At 56.5% G+C, this 19,330-nt stretch overlaps 1 protein-coding gene across 9 annotated transcripts in view; it reads right to left on the bottom strand.

The window, feature by feature from the left end:
- The window catches only part of RIMBP2 (RIMS binding protein 2), a 156,393-nt gene that overhangs the window by 110,438 nt on the left and 26,625 nt on the right, over positions 1-19,330 (bottom strand). For 8 of the 9 annotated variants that reach the window (XM_075996430.1, XM_075996421.1, XM_075996428.1 and 5 more), the window contains exon 2: positions 7,523-7,658. The gene's annotated coding sequence lies outside the window, so the exon portion shown is untranslated. Of the gene's footprint in view, positions 1-7,522; positions 7,659-14,326; positions 14,508-19,330 lie in introns of those variants that run through there. The other variant, XM_075996422.1, reaches the window with a different exon arrangement.

Raw genomic sequence — 19,330 nt, 5'->3', positions numbered from 1 at the left:
CCAGGGTGGTGACCTCTGGGTCACTGCTTGAGCACAGCAGACCCTGCCCCTGCACGGCGGCGGTGAGAGGCTGCACGGCGGCTGAACGCTGCCTGCCCGATGCACAGAAGCGGCCCACGCTTTCTTTCCGTGGTGCCTTAGGCCCTCAGCCCAGACCATGCGCACCGTCTGGTCGGAAGCAACAGACACCGATGCCGCTGTCCCCACTCCTGAGACAGGACAATAAAGGCACAGATAAGTGAGTCACGGCCAAGGGACAGCAGCGTCCCCAGGGATCAAAGAAAAGCAGATCACTGAGCACGTGGGCCGCCTCACTCGTGGTCAGGAGGTGTGAACTAAACAAGCGATGGAAACAAACAGCCGGGCCCGGAGGCTCACACCTGTCATCCCAGCACTCTGGGAGGCCGAACCAGGAGGACTGCTCGAGGTCAGGAGTTCGAGACCAGCCTGAACAAGAGCGAGACCCCGTCTCTACTGTAAATAGAAAGGAATTAATTGGCCAACTAAAAATATATACAAAAAATTAGCCGGGCATGGTGGCGCATGCCTGTAGTCCCAGCTACTCGGGAGGCTGAGGCAGGAGGATTGCTTGAGCCCAGGAGTTTGAGGTTGCTGTGAGCGAGGCTGACGCCATGGCACTCACTCTAGCCTGGACAACACAGCGAGACTCTGTCTCAAAAATAAAAAAATGAATGAATCTGGAGCACAGGGACCCAAAAGCAAACAACCAAATAGCAGGTGCTGGAGCAGGCGTGACTGGCGGCTCACCTGAGGCTCCCCCCCCCCCCGAGTTCCTGGCGCTTCTCTGCCCGTCCCCTCCCCGCGGGCTCCTGAGCAAGTCCCCTTCCCCTGGGGACAGCCAGAACCTCGGCCCGCGTGTCAGTTTCCCCCGGGGGCCACCAGGCAGAGCTGCACGAACCAGGCAGCCCCACAGCAGCCGGGCGGCGCCCACAGTCCTGGGCCTGAGTGCAGGGCCAAGGCGGGCAGGGTGGGCGCCTTCCGGGCTCTCTCCTCGCCGGCCGCTGGAGATCCCGGGCCTCCCTGGAGACTCGTGGACATGTCACTCATCCGCCCCCTGTCCTCATGTTCACGCGTGTTCACCCCTGCACACTCGTGCCCATGTCCGAATCCCCGTCTGCACGCGGGCGCCCATCACGGTAGGTTGAGCCCCACCCTGGCGACCTCGCTATGCACAGACGACCTTCATAAAGCCCCTGTCTGGAAACGAGGGCACAGTCTGAAGTCCTGGGGCCGAACCTCCAACATACCCTTTTTGGGGGAGACCGAGTCGACCCGTAACAGCCCCCGTTAACAGGGCGTGCTTCACGGCTCCGATCAAAACCGAGGCCATTGGAAGGTGTTATCTTCAATAAAAAAAAAAAAAAAGAACCGAGGCCGGCACGAGGGGAGCGGACGGAGATTCCCAGAACGCTGTTTGAGCTCCTGGATCCAGCCATTCCTGATGCAGAATCTACAGCTACCCCGGCCAATCAACTCCCGGTGGTTTGGTTTGGTTTTGTTTTCCGAAGCGAGTCTGAGCCGGCTCTCCGCAACGTGCGAGCTGGAGACCCCGGCAAACCGGGCACCGCGGCCCTGGCGAGCCCCCGAGACCCCCAACCCCGAGCACGGCCACCCCGGCAGCCTCGTTTCTTGCTTCCGCGCAGCGCGGGGCCGGTCAGCTGCGTTCGGGCCGGGCTCGCCCAGACACGGGAGAGGAACGGCGACGATCGAGGCCTTCACGCCACGGCCGGAAGGGAGACCCTGTCCTCGCCGTGCGCGGGACCCTCGCCACCTGCCCCGCCCCCACCCCCGCCCCCGCAGGCAAACCCGGAGCCGCCCCGAACCCGGCACCGAGGACGGCAGGCCCGCGTCACACGCGCTTGCTGACAGCCCAGGACGCGCGAACGAGCCCTTTGTGGCAATCGGCGCTGAGACTTCAGCGTCAGCAGAGCCGTTCCGCTCCGCCTTGTCTGCTTGAGAGAAAAGAAGAAGCAGCGAACGACATGGAGTTTAGGTGCGTGACTGCTTCCATCACGAGACCAATGGCATTAAGAGCCATTATAACCAGACACGTCCGCGCTGATGACATCGTGGCCGGACGGTCCCTGCCGGAGCCGGGAAGTCGGGGGGCAGGGAAGTGGGGGGCTCGGGAAGTCGGGGGGCAGGGAAGTCGGGGGGCCTGGGAAGTCAGGGGGCCCGGGGAAGTCGGGGGGCAGGGAAGTCGGGGGCAGGGAAGTCGGGGGCAGGGAAGTCGGGGGCAGGGAAGTCGGGGGGCAGGGAAGTTGGGGGGCAGGGAAGTCGGGGGGCCCGGGAAGTCGGGGGGCAGGGAAGTAGGGGGGCTGGGGGGCACAGTCTGAGGGTCTGGGAGGCCGGAAGTGCCCGCGTGTTGCCAGGGCAACCGTGCGGCCCTCCCCAGGCTGTGTCTCTGAGGCCACAGGCACCTGGGTGTCCCCACACGTCACAAGCTCTGCCGCCTCTGTGTGACGGACGCTTAACTGACGCTTTTTCTCCAAGCCAGTTTGTGTCTCACATTCGCGATCTTGTTGAGAAAGGAGACTTTCTGTGCCTGACACGGAGCCGCTGGTGCATGTGCTGGTCATCGCCTTTTCTGATAAATAACTCTATGTTTTCCAATGGACACATGGCGGTAGGTTGGTTTTGTTGACTGTCTCTGTCTGTTTTGTTACCCGTGGAGCGCTGGGGTAAATGCGGGACTCGTCAGTGCGTTTAGGCAATGCCTTTCCCGAGCTGCACAAAGGGGGAGGAGATGAAACGTCCCTCCCTGACCCCGCTCGGCGCTTGGACGTGACCTCTGTCCCCAGAGCTCATGGCATCGGGAAAGCAGCTCTCGCCAAACACCAAGACTTATCTGACGGGGGAGGAGGGAGCAGATGGCGACAGCCAAAGTCCCGCGGTCCGGGTGCGGCCGCTTCCTGCCGGCGCCAGTGAGGCCCCGCCCCCACAAATATTTACCCAGCACCCGGAATGCACAAAGCCAGGTTGTCAGACACACGCACATGCAAACACGCACACATACACGTACACATGCACACACATGCACGTGCACACATGCACATGCACACACATACACACATGCACACACATGCACGCACACACATGCACACGTGCGCATACATGCACACACATGCACACACGAAGACATGCACACATGCACACACATGCACACACACATAGAGAAGACAAAACCAAGACGTAAACTGAACACTGTGCAGCTGCTAACGACTGAGATAATTCCATGACACATTACTAAATTGTAAAAGCAGATTATAGTGGACATCCCGGGTTTTTTATTTAATTTTTTTCCTACATGTTCCAATGCTCATACAGATCCACGCACGTTTGCACGCCTGTTAGAGTAACGTGAACACAGGAGAGCGCGGGCAGAGATGCTCGCCGCGGCGGTGCGGGTCAGAGTTAACGTGGCCGGGGACGGCGAGTCCACTTGTTTTATGCGTAGGTGCTGACATCTATCCACCATGAAATTGGGGCTACCCTAACCAGGAGCAAGCGCCCTGAGCAGGGCTCGGCAGGGTTTTGCGCACACGCATGTGTGTGCGTGTGCGTGTGTGTAGAAGGACCAGGCTGATGATGGTGGCCAGCCTGGTAGAAACAGAACAGTCAAAGAACACTTGAGGTTTTTACAAATTAAATACATCGATTTAATGCTCAAGTAGGGGCCAGGCGCGGTGGCTCACGCCTGTAATCCCGGCACTCTGGGAGGCTGAGGCGGGCGGATCGCTCGAGGTCAGGAGTTCAGAACCAGCCTGAGCAAGAGCGAGACCCCGTCTCTACTATAAATAGAAAGAAATTAATTGGCCAACTAAAAATATATAGAAAAAATTAGCCGGGCATGGTGGCGCATGCCTGTAGTCCCAGCTATTCGGGAGGCTGAGGCAGGAGGATCGCTTGAGCCCAGGAGTTTGAGGTTGCTGTGAGCTAGGCTGACGCCACGGCACTCACTCTAGCCTGGGCAACTAAGCGAGACTCTGTCTCAAAAAAAAAAATGCTCGAGTAGTGAAAACTACTTTAAAGGTTGCAGAGCAGATTATGCATGTACTTGGACACACACACATAAATATATATGTATGCACACATACATGCATGTCCGCTTTTGCATATGCACAGCCGTATATTTTATAACACACCGAGACACGGCGTCTGTGTGCATATCTGTGCACGCACGGGGCAAGCGCTGAGATCCTGAAAAGAAACGCCAAACGCTGGTGGCAGTCGCCAGTGGAGATCAGAAGATTCACAGGGACTTAGTGCCTTCCTCTGTGCATCTCCTCGGACGTGACTTTTCCAACGAGCGTCTGTTGCCCTTGAAAACGGCAAGGTGGCGATGCTCTGAAGCCGTCACCCACACTCACACCTCTGCAGAAGTGTCCCCGACGTAGGACTCGGTCCCACTCAGGCCTGAGAATGAGCATTCTGGCGTGTTCTTCCCACCGCGGGGCCCGAGCCCAGTTCGGAGGGATGGAAACACCAGGTGCTCATGGTGACGGTCGTCACGGACTCACGTACGGAATACACCACGCTGGGAGAGACTGCAACTCGGCAGTCGTTTGAGGCGCGCTTAGGGCGGTTTTTCACTTCCGCCGGGGCGAAGATCTTCTCACCCGCCTGGAGTCAAACACTCAGACCCTCTGAGACTCCCTGGCTAGACCTCCCGTTCCAAAAAGTCATGAGGCTGAATTTTGTCACTGCTTTCCCTTCGTGGAGAAGTAATTCAAACGCTCCGTTCCCTTCCAAAGTGAGAACGAGAGCTAAATTTAAACGCAATAACTTAATGATGCATCTGCACTTCCAAGCAGCCAACAATCTATCAAAAAAAAAAAAAAAATCAGCTCGTTCCAAATATAGGAGAGTCGCACACACTTGTGTGTCGCCGGGCTCCGTGGCTTTCAACCCCAGATGACCAAAGTAAAAAAATCAAAGCAGTAATAAGCCCTCAAAATAATCGGCTTGTGATCTCACAGAGAGCAGACTAACTTCTGTAACCCGCAGGCCGCGTATGACAAACGCACTTGCAAAAACGGCACACAGAGAGTAACCCGCACCACTCGGTCGAGCCTCGTAAACTGTAGCTATGGGAGAACCTGATATGATCGTATTGGCAATGATGGAAATCGAAGGGTCTAGAAATATTTTCCAGGACGCTCCCCGCCTCCCAGGACGCTGCCGTTGCTCATCAAGTGCTGATCGGTGGCTCGGTCGTAACAGGGAAGGAACGAACACCAAGTGCACGTCCCGCATCTGAAACAGCTGAGAGCGCCGCGCACGGACCCTTCCTGCCTCCTTCCAGGGAAAACGAGCCCACGGCACAGAAATCAGAGGATCGGACCCAAATGCAGGTGTACTGAACACACACTGGCTGGCCCCCTTTCCACCACCACCATCATCACCATCACCATCATCACCATCACCATCATCACCATCACCACCATCATCACCACCACCACCATCACCACCACCACCACCATCACCATCACCATCATCACCATCACCACCATCATCACCACCACCACCACCACCATCACCACCACCACCATCACCATCATCACCATCACCATCATCATTACCATCACCACCACCACCATCACCACCACCACCATCAGCACCACCACCATCACCATCACCACCATCACCATCACCACCATCATCACCACCATCACCACCATCACCACCACCACCACCACCACCACCACCACCACCATCACCATCACCATCACCATCATCACCATCACCATCATCACCATCACCACCATCACCATCATCACCATCACCACCATCATCATCACCATCATCACCACCACCACCATCACCATCATCACCACCATCATCACCATAACCACCATCATCATCACCATCACCACCATCACCACCACCATCACCACCATCATGACCATCATCATCATGACCTTCATCATCATCACCATCACCATGACCTTTATCACCATCATCACCATCATCATAACCTTCATCACCACCATCATCACCATCACCACCAACGTCCGCCCCGCCCCACGACCAGCACCAGCACCGCCCTCCCCACGCCCACCCCGCGCAGACTGGAACCCGGGACCCAGGCGCTGTGCTCTCACCCTCGAGCAGCCCCGACGCCAGCCCAGGCAGGGGCGCCGGGCATGGCGGCTCACCCCCTGCTCCACAACCCAGTCGCAAACGGGGCGGGGCAGCTCGCCGCCGCGGGGGCGGCCTTCGGCGGCAGGAAGCAGCCACTATCTCACCGCCCGACCATCCCACGAGCACACGGCGGGGACTGCTGCCTGCGTGCACGTCACGCCTCCACGCGGGAGGCCCCAGCCCGAGCACTCCGCAAAGCGGTCACGGTCACGGGGCCGGCCCAGACTTCACCCCCGACCCTGCGCCTGGCCAACGGCTGGCTTCCGTGTGCGGCGTCTCTCGGATAACTCACGCCCACGTAGGGCTTCAGGGCGGCCTGGCGCCCACTCAGTCTTTCTCCCGTTGGGAAACAGTGCTTCCCCTCCCCCACGCAGCCCACACTCGTCACCCTTCCCGCCCCACGGCCCCGCCCGTCCCATGGCCGGCAGGTCCCACGACCCCGTACACCTAGGGCCCGCCCCTCGGGTGACTCCGCTTCCACCAATGCCCCGGCGCCAGCCGCCGTCCCGGCTCGTCTGGACCACACGGGCCCCGGTTCTCTTTGCTCCCATGGAAGCCCCACCGCCGTTCAGAGTTCGGGGTGATCTCATTAAAACGCAAATGCGACCGTGTCGCCGTCCTGCCTGACATCGGCCACCTCCGGCTAGCCATGCTCTCAAGGCTTAAAATCAAGGCCGGGCGCGGTGGCTGGCGCCTGTCATCCCAGCACTCTGGGAGGCCGAGGCGGGAGGATTGCTCGAGGTCAGGAGTTCGAAACCAGCCTGAGCAAGAGCGAGACCCCCCCACCCCCATCTCTACTAAAAACAGAAAAGAAATTAATTGGCCAACTAAAAATATATATAGAAAAAAATCAGCCGGCCATGGTGGTACATGCCTGTAGTCCCAGCTACTCGGGAGGCTGAGGCAGGAGGATCCCTTGAGCCCAGGAGTCTGAGGTTGCTGTGAGCTAGGCTGACGCCACGGCACTCTAGCCCAGGCAACACAGCGAGACTCTGTCCCCACCCCACCCCCAAAAAAAGGTTTAAAATCAACATCCTAACACGGTCCATAAGACCCTAAATGAGCTGCTCCAGCTCCCTATCCTCCATCTGGGCCCCGGACACCCAGATTTTCACACATCAGGCTCTTGCTTGCCCCAGGGCCTTTGCACGGCTGTTCCGCCACGACGCTGCCACCTTGGCGAGGTCCGGACCACAACTGCTTGGTCCACCGCTCCCCGTCCTGCCCCACTAAGGGACTCACAGTTCGCACTCGATAAGCGTGTCTCTCGAATAAATCTTCCCACAATGAAAGGACAGACGAAATCCCAAACTGGCGCAAGGCGACAGAGCTCCGGAAGGCAGAGAGGTCACCTTACCACGCAGTCCCACCGCGGGGTCCCTGGTCTCCGGACGCAAAGCCGGGAAGGTCCCTGGCGGGTCTTCCAAAGGCTGGGGCTGGCCGAGCACGGCGTGGGCTCCTGCGGGCTTCAGGCGCGGCGGGCCATTTCTAGGCTGCAGGGAGAAGCAAACACGATCCTCTGTCACCAAAGAGCGGCTCGCAGGCGGGCCTCCCTGCCTCCCGCACCTCCTCCTCAGTGCTTGAGAGGCGGGGCACGGAAACACCCCCGTCTCCGGTTCAGAACACCCGGGGGCCAGCCAGGGGCAGAGCTGAGACTGCACGCGTGGCCCTCCCACCCCGTCCCACCTCGAGACACCTCGGTCTCCCTTCGGTCACACCTCCCGGTGCAGGGCACGGCAGAAAGACACGCACACGCCCTGCACCACGCTGTCACGGCTGTGCGGGCAGACGGAGCGGACCTCCCGGTCCCTCAACCTGCCAGGAGAGACGCACTCAGCGCTAATTACCCGGACTCGGCCGGCAACAGCAAGGGATGGGAGCATGAGTCAACGTCCGGGCTTGCTCCGCACCCGGCCTTCATTATCAAAAACCATGGCTGGTGCCCAGAAGGCTCTGGAGAGGATTGTTACGGGTCAGAGTCATTAATAAAAGTCAACATGCAAACCGGCGGGCGTGCTGCTCGCGGTAAGCCCAGGGAGCTCCCACCCCGCCACCAGGTACTGAAGAACAGAAATCCCCGTATGTCAGCAGACCCTCAAGTTGGCATAAACGATGAAAATATCAGAAGGTCTTTTACTTCTCTTTTATTTTGTTAAAAAAGAGTCCTTTCCTGCAATACGGACCTGGGAGGAAAAAAAAATTATAAAAAAAAAAAAAGAGTCTTTACACTCCTTGGAATCACAGAGTAAGATGATAAATTGAATTATCCTAGGTTTCATCAAAAAGCTCTAAGTGTCCTGTGTCTGCATTAACCGGCGTGGGTGAGCGGAAGAACCAAGAGCAAGGCAGACTCCACCCTAGAACCCGGGACAGAAAAACAGTCTGTGCGGCCAAAATCCAGTCTTATTTTAATTTAGCAGACGTGCGCCGAGCCCTCCAATGCTCCCGACTGGTGCGAGGCCCAGAGATCAAACAAGATTGAGTCCTCCCGGCCTGGCGGGCAGGGCTGAACACGCCCGTGTAATTTCAGCCCAGGCTGGCATTTAATAAGGTTTGCAGTCTTGCACGGAAGAGATGGGAGAGGAAGATATCTGGACAGGAGGTTGGGGTTTACTTTCTGGGGACGTTTAGTGACAGAGAGCTCGGGACTCAGAGGTCTCGGGTGGAGATTGTGACAGTTAACTGCGATATATATATATATATATATATATATATATATTTTTTTTTTTTTTTTTTTTTTTTTTTGAGACAGAGTCTCACTCTGTTGCCCAGGCTAGAGTGAGTGCCGTGGCATCAGCCTCGCTCATGGCAACCTCAAACTCCTGGGCTCAAGCGATCCTCCTGCCTCAGCCTCCCGAGTAGCTGGGACTACAGGCATGCGCCACCATGCCCGGCTAATTTTTTTTCTATATATATTAGTTGGCCAATTAATTTCTTTCTATTTATAGTAGAGAGGGGGGTATCACGCTTGCTCAGGCTGGTCTCGAACTCCTGACCTCGAGCGATCCGCCCGCCTCGGCCTCCCAGAGTGCTGGGCTGACAGGGGTGAGCCACCGCGCCCGGCCTGAGTGTGCTATTGAAAGGAGAGAAATGACAGCGTCTGCCTGGGGGGACCCTTCCCTCCCCTGGTCCACATGGGTGATGCGGCCAGCTGGACGCCCGCCCAGGCCACTCTCACACCAGGCAGGAGACGGGAGCACCGCTGTGTACACAGTAGGCTGAAGCCCAAGAGCAAAGACCTCCAAGTGCCAGCCTCGGAGCTTCCATGACACAGCTTGCGGTCCCTCACAGGACCCCGGAGTGAGCTCGTCACCACCAAGCCCACCCCGACACCCACTGCCTGTCAAGACTTTGCTCCAAAGCCGCACGATCCACCAAGGATGGCTCGCTACATTTCCAAAACCTCTAGGACTAAAAGAACATAAAAATAAAACTCAGAGAAAAGGGAGATCATGCAGGCAACCAAAATAGATTTAAAAAAAAAATCTAACAAGTGTCCTCAGAAAGCATCTAAAAATGAAGAACAGGATGCTAAAAAGGATGGCCGGGCGCGGTGGCTCACGCCTGTAATCTTTGCACTCTGGGAGGCCGAGGCAGGAGGATCACTCGAAGTCAGGAGTTCGAAACCAGCCTGAGCAAGAGCGAGACCCCCCACCCCCATCTCTACTAAAAACAGAAAAGAAATTAATTGGCCAACTAAAAATATATAGAGAAAAAATTAGCCGGGCATGGTGGCACATGCCTGTAGTCCCAGCTACTCGGGAGGCTGAGGCAGGAGGATCGCTGGAGCCCAGGAGATTGAGGTTGCTGTCAGCTAGGCTGACACCACGGCACTCTAGCCCTCGCAATACAGTGAGACTCTGTCTCAAAAACAAACAAAAAAAGATGCTAAAAAGACCCAGGAAGGACAAAAAGGAACTCTTGCAAATGAAAACGGTACTTGCTATTATGAAATGAAATTTTGAATGGCATGTTTGGATGATCAAGTTAAGGAAACCTCCCAAAGGGATAGAAAATATTAAAGGAAAAAATAAAAAAAGACTTTAATGATCCACCCAAGAGGTTCTGCTTTTACCAGTTAAGACTTCCAGACGGAGGAAATACAGAGACGGAAATTGTCGGTAAAACAGTAAGAACAAGTTCCGGATAGAAGGACCTCACAGGTAGGTGAAGGTCTCGCAAGGCAGGGGGCAAAGAGACCTGCACCAACAGGTGCCACGACATTTGAGCAGACGGCTGATAAAGAGAAGACCCTAAACACTTCCGCTAATAATGGAAAAGAAGAAGTGGGATTTTTGAAAAGGAAAAGAATGAGTTTAAGGCATCGTGGGATTTCTCAACAACAGTCTTGGAAGGCAGCAGAATGTCTTTAAAATTCCGACTGCACGTTATTTCCAACTTAAGATTCCGTGCCCAAACAAGCTGCCAGTCAAGCCAGAGGATGAAGGAGGGATGTCGCCACTCATGCAAGGACCCCTGAACTGCGCCTCCGGTGTGTGCTTTCTTAGGAAACGACTGGACGACGTGCCGCAGCAAAACACGTGGAAAAAATAAAAATAAAAGGAAAAGCCCCAGAGTCCAAGAAACAGCAAATCCAACCTGAACAATGACAGGGAAAAATTCCAAGGTGATGGGCCAGGGCGCGGTGGCTCATGCCTGCAATCCCAGCACTCTGGGAGGCCGAGGTGGGAGGATCGCTCAAGGTCAGGAGTTCAAAACCAGCCTGAGCAAGAGCAAGACCCCCCGTCTCTACTAAAAATATGAAGAAATTAATTGGCCAACTAAAAATATATAGAAAAAAAAAGTTAGCCAGGCATGGTGGTGCATGCCTGTAGTCCCAGCTACTAAGGAGGCTGAGGCAGGAGGATCGCTTGAGCCCAGGAGTCTGAGGTTGCTGTGAGCGAGGCTGATGCCAAGGCACGCTAGCCCGGGCAGCAGAGTGAGACTCCATCTCAAAAAAAAAAAAAAAAAATTACAAAGTGACAGCTGAACCCTAGACCTGGAGAACAATGAGTTTGAAACGAGAAGACGACGGAGTTTGGAGGCAGAGTATCCACAGGGAAAAAGAGACTCAGGAAAAGCTTTTGACACCATGAAGAACTCAAAGAGTTTCCAACATGTGGACTGCAAAGGGCACGGTGAAAAGTGAGGTGGTTAATAACTCCAGGAAAACCAAAGGGCTACACGGTGAAGGAAACGTAATCACAGGCACCAATTGCTTCTACAGCTAACAACAGATACATAATGGCAACGTTAACGCGAATCACTGACTTCACTAGAGCAGCGATTTCACCGCACGTGCAGGCTGGGAGAAGGGGTCTACGGTGGCCAAATCTTCACACACCCCAGAACTGCTGCTCCTCAGCGGTTGGACATCTGGGGTCACACAACCCCCTGTCGTGAGGGGTCCCGTGCATTTTGTGGGGCAGCGGCAGCCCGTGACCCGGTGCCAGTCACCCACCTGTCTCCCCCGAAATTGAGACGAACAAAAACGTCTCCCAACATGAGCCCTGGAAGACAACATCAGCCCTGTTGGCTGAGAGCCACTCATCCCCCATCAAGGAAAGGGCTATTTTTTGAACCCATGAAAACTGGCACGTCAACAAACAGAAGTACAAGCATACTCTTTAGCATTATTGAGGTGACTTCGAGGAGAAACCACTAGAAGTATAAGCATTGGGTTAGAAGGACGGAGCAGCAGGAGATAGCTCTTTTTTTTTTTTTTTGGTTGCTTGTTTTTTCTTTTTAAGAAATTTTTTTTTTTTTTTTTTTTGAGACAGAGTCTCGCTTTGTTGCCTAGGCTAGAATGAGTGCCGTGGCATCAGCCTAGCTCACAGCAACCTCAAATTCCTGGGCTCAAGCAATCCTTCTGCCTCAGCCTCCCAAGTAGCTGGGACTACAGGCATGCGCCACCATGCCCGGCTAATTTTTTCTATATATATTAGTTGGCCAATTAATTTCTTTCTATTTATAGTAGAGACGGGGTCTCGCTCTTGCTCAGGCTGGTTTCGAACTCCTGACCTCGAGCAATCTGCCCGCCTCGGCCTCCCAGAGAGCTAGGATTACAGGCGTGAGCCACCGCGCCCGGCCTGTTTTTTCTTTTTAATGATCACAAAGTATAGTTTTCATTATTACTTTTAAGCTTATAAAAGACCAAGTTACCAAACATATGTATTCTAGTAAGATTTACTACTCTAATATAATATCTTTAAGTTCTATAAATATAGTAGAAGTTTTAGAACACATCCTGCTTAAAGATATTAGCTGATTAGATCTTCCTAAAATACCAACATCCCCAAATAAAATGAGTTGACATGGCGTCACACACCTCTACACACTATCGATCTTTTTAAATCATTCGCATGCACTTGCAAGTTGAAAAATATTGGCGGAGCCCAAAAGAAAGAACGCTTAGGTCCAGTTGGGGAACTGACTGAAGTCTCTTGTCTCCAAGGAAACCTTATACGACCACATTAACTCACCGGATGTGCTCAAGTCTTTTCTCTAAACTACATGAATAGCTGTCAGACAACAACATACATTTTTTTTTAAATCACCTAAAGCCATCTGCTATGACGCCCCGCCGTGGGGAAACGGCAATGAACAGAGAAGGCACCGGGAGGTCTCCAACCCGGAAGCAAATCAAAGCAGAGACCTCCACGGAGACCCCCGGGCAGAGCCACTCCTGACTACGCACCAACTACCGCCTTTCGTGCAGCCCCCCAAGTCTTCCCCTCCAACGATGCACACGCCCCGTTCTGCCCCTCTGAGGGACCGTGCAGAGAAAGAGTTAAGAATGACATGGAAAATAAGATTACAGGAAGTCGTGATCATCTGCAAGTTATGTAAATGATTTCCCGGCTCTATGCAAAGGAAAATCAGGTGGGACAACAATCCCCAGCTTCTCGATGCATTTCATAAATGAATGTCGGTGCTCCCTGCAAGGAAGAAGTACATCGCCTCCTCTCCCCCCCCACTCCTCCCCGCCCCCCCATCTTTCTGGCCCCCAAGGCTGTGCCATTTCAGAACTTGAAATCCTCCGCCCTCCGCCCCCGCTCCCCCCTCTGCTCTGCCTGCCCGGTCACTAAAGGGGCGACCGGCTCTGACACCTCCCCGGGCTGGCTGCAGAGCTGGTTAATGATTACCAGACGTGAAAACCCATTCTGTATGGTCACCCGTGAAGAGCGATCATTATTAATTCAAGAGCGGTCCGGCCAGAGGATGCCTCTGTGGGCCCGTGCATCACCTAACGACTCCAGAGTAAACTTGGACGCAGAGCTCAAACACCACTTTATACGGAGTTTTAATTAGCAGAGCCGTCTCGGCAGACAGGGAAACAAAAAATAACAGTGGTTAATGGACGTGCATTTTACTGCGGCCATCAAATGCCAGGCAACGTGAAGCCTCGGCCACCTGCCCCGCCCCATAAATGTCCCCCTCATGGGGCGCACAGAGCAAGGCTCTCCCCACAAAATAAAAAATGCTACGACCATGCCCGTTGTCAAAGGGACGTCATTATCTGAAATCTTCACGAGGCTGAACCCCGTCTCATCGTTTGGGCTTAAAGCAATGGAAACGCCGCACAGAAGCCCAATGTAAAGCAGGAGTGAAGACGTCCACTCAACTTTGGATATGCTGTTTTTAACGTCCACCGTGCGATGCCCAAACAAGGCAAAAGCAAACTCAGTCTGCAACGGAATATGGATTTCCTAAGGCGGGGAAGTTGGGGGAGGGGTGGATGAGGGGACGCCCACCTCCCCGGCAGGTGGGACCTGCACACCGCCCCCCCAACCCCCGTCCTGGACTGTCTCGTACCGGGGCAGTCCTGCCCGCACCTGCCCCAGTGAACTGACCCTCTGTGCAAAATGTCCCTCCTAGCCTGACGCCGGCCCGGGGACAGGTCTGGAACCGAATGCCCACTGGCAGCAGCAGTGATTTGAGCCACCACAATGAGGACCCAAAGGTGTTGAGACCAGCAATTATCACAGCCCCTCACCCCCCACCCCGGGGGGGGGGGCTGGAAAACCCCTCTCCCCGCCTCTCAGCCCGGAGGGGGGCAACGTTCACCCTGCAGCCAGCAGGTCCATTTGCCCGTCCTCGTCCTCGTCTGAGCCATGCCTCACTAACTCACCAGGCTCTGCCCCCCAAAGTCAGTACTCACCAGACTCGGGGATCAGGGGTCCCGGGGGCCAGATTGTGCAGCCCGGCCACTACGCGGTGAGCACCGGCTTCCCACCCCTGCGGCCGCCGCCAGCGCCCCCGAGCCGAGCCGGCATGGAGCTGGAAGGCTGTTTACTTATTCATGGGCCGCCTGAGCCGGCCAGAAACTGCTTTGTGTCATCTGAATAGGACGGTAATTCAATCTGCAAATGCGGCCGCCCGGCAGGCTGCACGCCTGTCGTCAGGAGTCACGCAGATGCCGCCGGGAAGACCTGTGTTTTGACAAGGAGCGCGTCACAAGGCACTCCCTGCCCCTCCCGAGCCGTTCTCCCTTCGCCCCCCAACTCCCCTCCCCACACGACCCGCCCGGGACATAGAATCTCACATGCGGTCACATCTTTGGGAGAAGAGGCAGGGCCCCGGAAAGCCACCTGCTCCCGGGAAACAAGAGCGTGCCCCTGGAGAGAGGGGGCAGGAATGTTTGGAAACCGGCAAGAGAAGCGTGAGGGGCGGGACGGCCAGAGAGGACAGCGTGGGTCTGGACAGAGCAGGGTCCGCTCCCGGCCCTGCCTTCCACGCCGTCTCCGACGTGTCACTTCCCGACCACTTCCCGGTGACCCTCCCCAAGCTGGAATCCAGCGCAGACCCGCAGCCGAGCCAGCTCATCCGCCGCAGGCGCCGTGCGGGCCGGGTCTCCGCTCTGCGGCTTACCGGGCAGTGACTCCGCGCGCCGGATCTCCCTGAACCCCAACGGGCTCACCTGTGAAATGGGCGCGGTGACATCGCCTCACCCGGGGCTGCCGGGTGGGGCAGGTGAGGCAATGGCCACACGGCCCCAGCAGAGGCGGGGTGCGCAGGACGCTCACTCAGTCCTGAAGACGTGAATGATCCCAGGAAAGAGTGAGCACCGAGCCAGCAACCGTCTCCACGGCGCGGCCCCGCCGGGGTAGGAATGGAAGCTCGGGGTTCCTGGGACTTTGGGGGCGAGGCCAGCACAGCACAGCGGAAAACAGGGCTGAGACACGAAGAGAAACCTAGTCCTGAGGGCACTGCTTGAGCCCCTGGATCCAGCTGCACCTGAAGCTGGACACCTGTCCCTGGACCTCTCAGTTGTGTGTGGAGACATTCCCTTTTAACCCTTTGCACTCGGACGTCCAGTGTGACTCGACACGGTCGGCAAAAATTACAGAGATTAAAATCACTCTTTGTATCAATAATTTGAAATATTAAAAAAAAAAACAAATAAGTTTGCGTGTAAAGAAACTCTGGTTTTTCGTTCTGCTGCCGCGCTCTGTAAAATCTGGGGTATTTAAAAAATTAAATCCCGAGTAGAATAAAGGAATCGAGAAAAAAAGCAAGCAAGTGCAAAGGGTTAATAAGACTGAGTCAGTTTAACTGGGTTTGGGAGCGCTTTCAGCAAAAATTAAACCCAAACTAACACGCAGCTGGTAGTAGCGTCTTAGGAAAAGCGTGGGCCGGGCCGGCCTGGCGGGGCCGGGGTCACGCTCCGCGCTGTAGGGCCAGGGCCGCGGGGTCTGAGCGCAGAGACACCTGCCTGGAGCTGCCCGCCGCGTTCCCTGCCGTGTCCCAGGTCTCGTCTCCGCAGAGGCTGAGCTTGCGGGGCGTCTGCGCGCGCCAAGGCGCCCGTGTCCCCGCGGCACCTCTGGAGCGAGACAGGGTTGGGGTCTTGCAGCCCACGGCGCCCCCGCAGCGGGGACGGTGCCCCGAGCAAGGCGAGCGCTGGACGGACAAGGGCTCGCCGGACGGAGGAGGAAGGAACCAGCCACGCCTGACCCGCAGGGCGGACCAGGGAAACCCAGCGGAGCTTGGCGTCGTCAGCCACACGGCTGCGAGAGAGACGGGGAGCAGCCCCCCGAGGAAACGAAAGGCGTATGCACCCACCTCCCCAGGCAGATTCGAGGGCGCCACAACCAGGACCGATGCTCTGGGCAACGGTCGGGGAACCCCCAAATGAGGAAGCCGGAGAGCCTGTCAAAGTCCCCCTGTGGGCCGGGCGCGGTGGCTCACGCCTGTCATCCTAGCACTCTGGGAGGCCAAGGCGGGAGGATCGCTCACGGTCAGAAGTTCAAAACCAGCCTGAGCAAGAGCGAGACCCCCGTCTCTACTATAAATAGAAAGAAATTAATTGGCCAACTAATATATATAGAAAAAATTAGCTGGGCATGGTGGCGCATGCCTGTAGTCCCAGCTACTTGGGAGGCTGAGGCAGGAGGATCACTTGAGCCCAGGAGTCTGAGGTTGCTGTGAGCTAGGCTGATGCCACAGCACTCACTCTAGCCTGGGCAACAAAGCGAGACTCTGTCTCAAAAAAAAAAAAAAAAAAAAAAAGAATTAGATTTTCTGTTTAATCCTAATTGTGAATACTGTTCGTGTTAGTAACAGCAGCCCACATTTTGAGTGCTTATTATATACTAAGCGCTTTACAGGCATCTTACTCAGCGTGTCTCAGTGAACCCTCAGAAGCCCCACATGGTGCCGTGACCATCTGTGCATGCTGCCCGTGAAGAACCCAAGGGACAGAGGGTCCCTCGTGGGTCCTCAGCTCGGAAGTTGGCGAGTCGGGATCTGCACTTGGCGGTCTGGCCCCAGGACCGCACCAGCCCGGGCTCCACCGCGACCCAAAGGGTGGCGTGGGGGGCGGCGATTGCTCTCCACTGCCAGCGTGTTCAGAGACTAAATTCTCCTCTTTACAGACACGAGAACAAAACCTAACTCTGCTGAGTGGGAGGAAACATTAAATTGAAAAAAAATTTTTTTTTTGAGATAGAGTCTCACTCTGTTGCCCGGGCTAGAGTGCCGTGGCGTCAGCCTCGCTCACAGCAACCTCAAACTCCTGGGCTCAAGCGATCCTCCTGCCTCAGCCTCCCGAGTAGCTGGGACTACAGGCATGCGCCACCATGCCCGGCTAATTTTTTCTCTATGTATATTTTTTAGTTGTCTAGCTAATTTCTTTCTAATTTTTGGTAGAGACGGATCTCGCTCTTGCTCAGGCTGGTCTCGAACTCCTGAGCTCAAACGATCCTCCTGCCTCAGCCTCCCAGAGTGCTGGGATGACAGGCGTGAGCCACCGCGCCCGGCCTACATTGAAAACTTAAATATTACGAAACAGCCAGGCATGCTATAAACCTAAGAAAAGGCAGACACAGCCCCCAGCGAGGCTAACCAGAGCCGGCAGAGCCCCCGGCGCTGGGCGGTTTCTGCAGACAGGAAGGACCCCCCGCCCTCTGGCCATCCACCCGGCGATTATAACGGGTCCTGGTGGCCTCCCTCTGAGCCCTCAAAGAGGTGACGTCACCACAGCCAGACCACAGAGGCAGGCGGCAGGCATTTCTGATTCCTGCTGTTTGCAGTCGCGCAGGCAGAACGCTAAATAATCAGCCAGATCTGGGCACCCGGCCGGTGCCGGTGGCCTGGAGGAAGCCGCGCCCTGCCCCCCGACCTGCGGGACGCTCGCCCCCACGTCTCGGCGGGCCTGCGGCCGGTGCCCCCGCCCCGCACCCGCCTCCCACGTGGAGACTGCGGCGCGGGGCTCGGTCGTCCCCTTCTAATCAGCCTCCTGGGCTGAGAGCGCCTCATCGGCGCCTGGGACCGACTGCAGAGCAACTCAGAACGTCAAGCCGCCAGCGTGGCGCTCTTGGAGCCGTGGAGAGCGGAGACGGCTTCGTGCCCAGAGAGCACTGGAAAATGAGTCTCAGCCTGGGGGCAGCTCGCTGGCTTGACGGCCACACGGCTGGAGGGCAGCACTCACAGGGGGCGTGACGTGTGACCGCACCAGCCCCGCCCGCAGACCCGTAGCCGAGGGCGACAGCTCACCAGCGCCACCCCGCACAAGTCCACACCTTGCGGCGGCTGCAGGTCCCCCATCCTCACCTGAGCCTCAACATAAGCCACCATCCCCATCGCACAGATGAGAAGCTGAGGTTTTCAGAGGTCAAGTGACGGGCTAAGGTCACACCGTGTGCAAATAGCAGAGCCCGGAGTCAGACCCAGGTGTCTGGGGCCAAAGCGTCCTGCCCTCGTGCCTGAAAAAGTCCGGCCAGGCGTGGTAGTGGCGCATGCCTGCAGCCCCAGCTCCTGGGGAGGCTGAGGCCGGAGGATCGCCTGAGCCCAGGGGTTGGAGGCTGCAGGGAGCCATGAGGGAGGCTGTGAACAGCCAGTGCACGCCAGGCTGGGCGACACAGAGAGACCCTGCTCGGTACACGGGGCTCAGGGGACAGGGTGTAGGGACACAAACACCGACTGGAAAAGAGAAGACGAAAACAAAAAAAGAAGAAGAAAAAAGAGAGAAGATGGCTCCATCTCCAGGAGGTCCCGAGGGGTCCCCTCGCTCGAGCCAGGGCTCTGACATTAGTCGCACAACTAGACTGTCCCGGGAGGAATGACAACCTGTATTACTTTAACAACCAGCATCAACTGATAGAGACGTAGCCTCGTCCGAGGGCCAGGCACCGTTCAAAGCATTCTGGTCACATCCACCCAGCTAATCCTGACAGCAACATCCTTGCCAGTCAAGCCCCACCACTATTTCCACTTTGAGGATCAGAAAACTTAAGTTACGGCCGGGTGGGGTGGCTCACGCCTGTCACCCCAGCACGCTGGGAGGCCGAGGCGGGAGGATCGCTGGAGGTCAGGAGTTCGAGACCAGCCTGAGCAAGAGCGAGAGCCCGTCTCGGGGGGAAAAACGGCACCTGCCCCCTCGGCACCCAAACCAAGGGGGCTTGGCGGGCGTCCTGCAAGGTGTCCACAGGGTGCGTCTCCGCCCTTCCCACGCGGCGAGCTCCCCGGGGCCGACGTGTGCTCCCTCCCCGGACAGCCGGCTGCGGGTCCCATTCTTAAAAACCTCCAGGGGCCTTGTGAGCGTCCTCCGGGGCCACTTGCTGCCAGCTCGCGGTCCGGGGCTCGAAATAGAGCCGCTTTTCACGCCACAGCTGTGCTCCCGGCTCCCCGCGGCCTCCCCGAGCTGCCGCCACTTGGTTAAACGCGA

The sequence above is a fragment of the Microcebus murinus genome, chromosome 22 (assembly GCF_040939455.1).
Source record: "Microcebus murinus isolate Inina chromosome 22, M.murinus_Inina_mat1.0, whole genome shotgun sequence".
In the NCBI taxonomy this organism is placed as follows: Eukaryota; Metazoa; Chordata; class Mammalia; order Primates; family Cheirogaleidae; genus Microcebus; species Microcebus murinus.
Note: the sequence above shows the minus strand (reverse complement) of the source record. Positions and strands in the feature narration are given on the sequence as shown.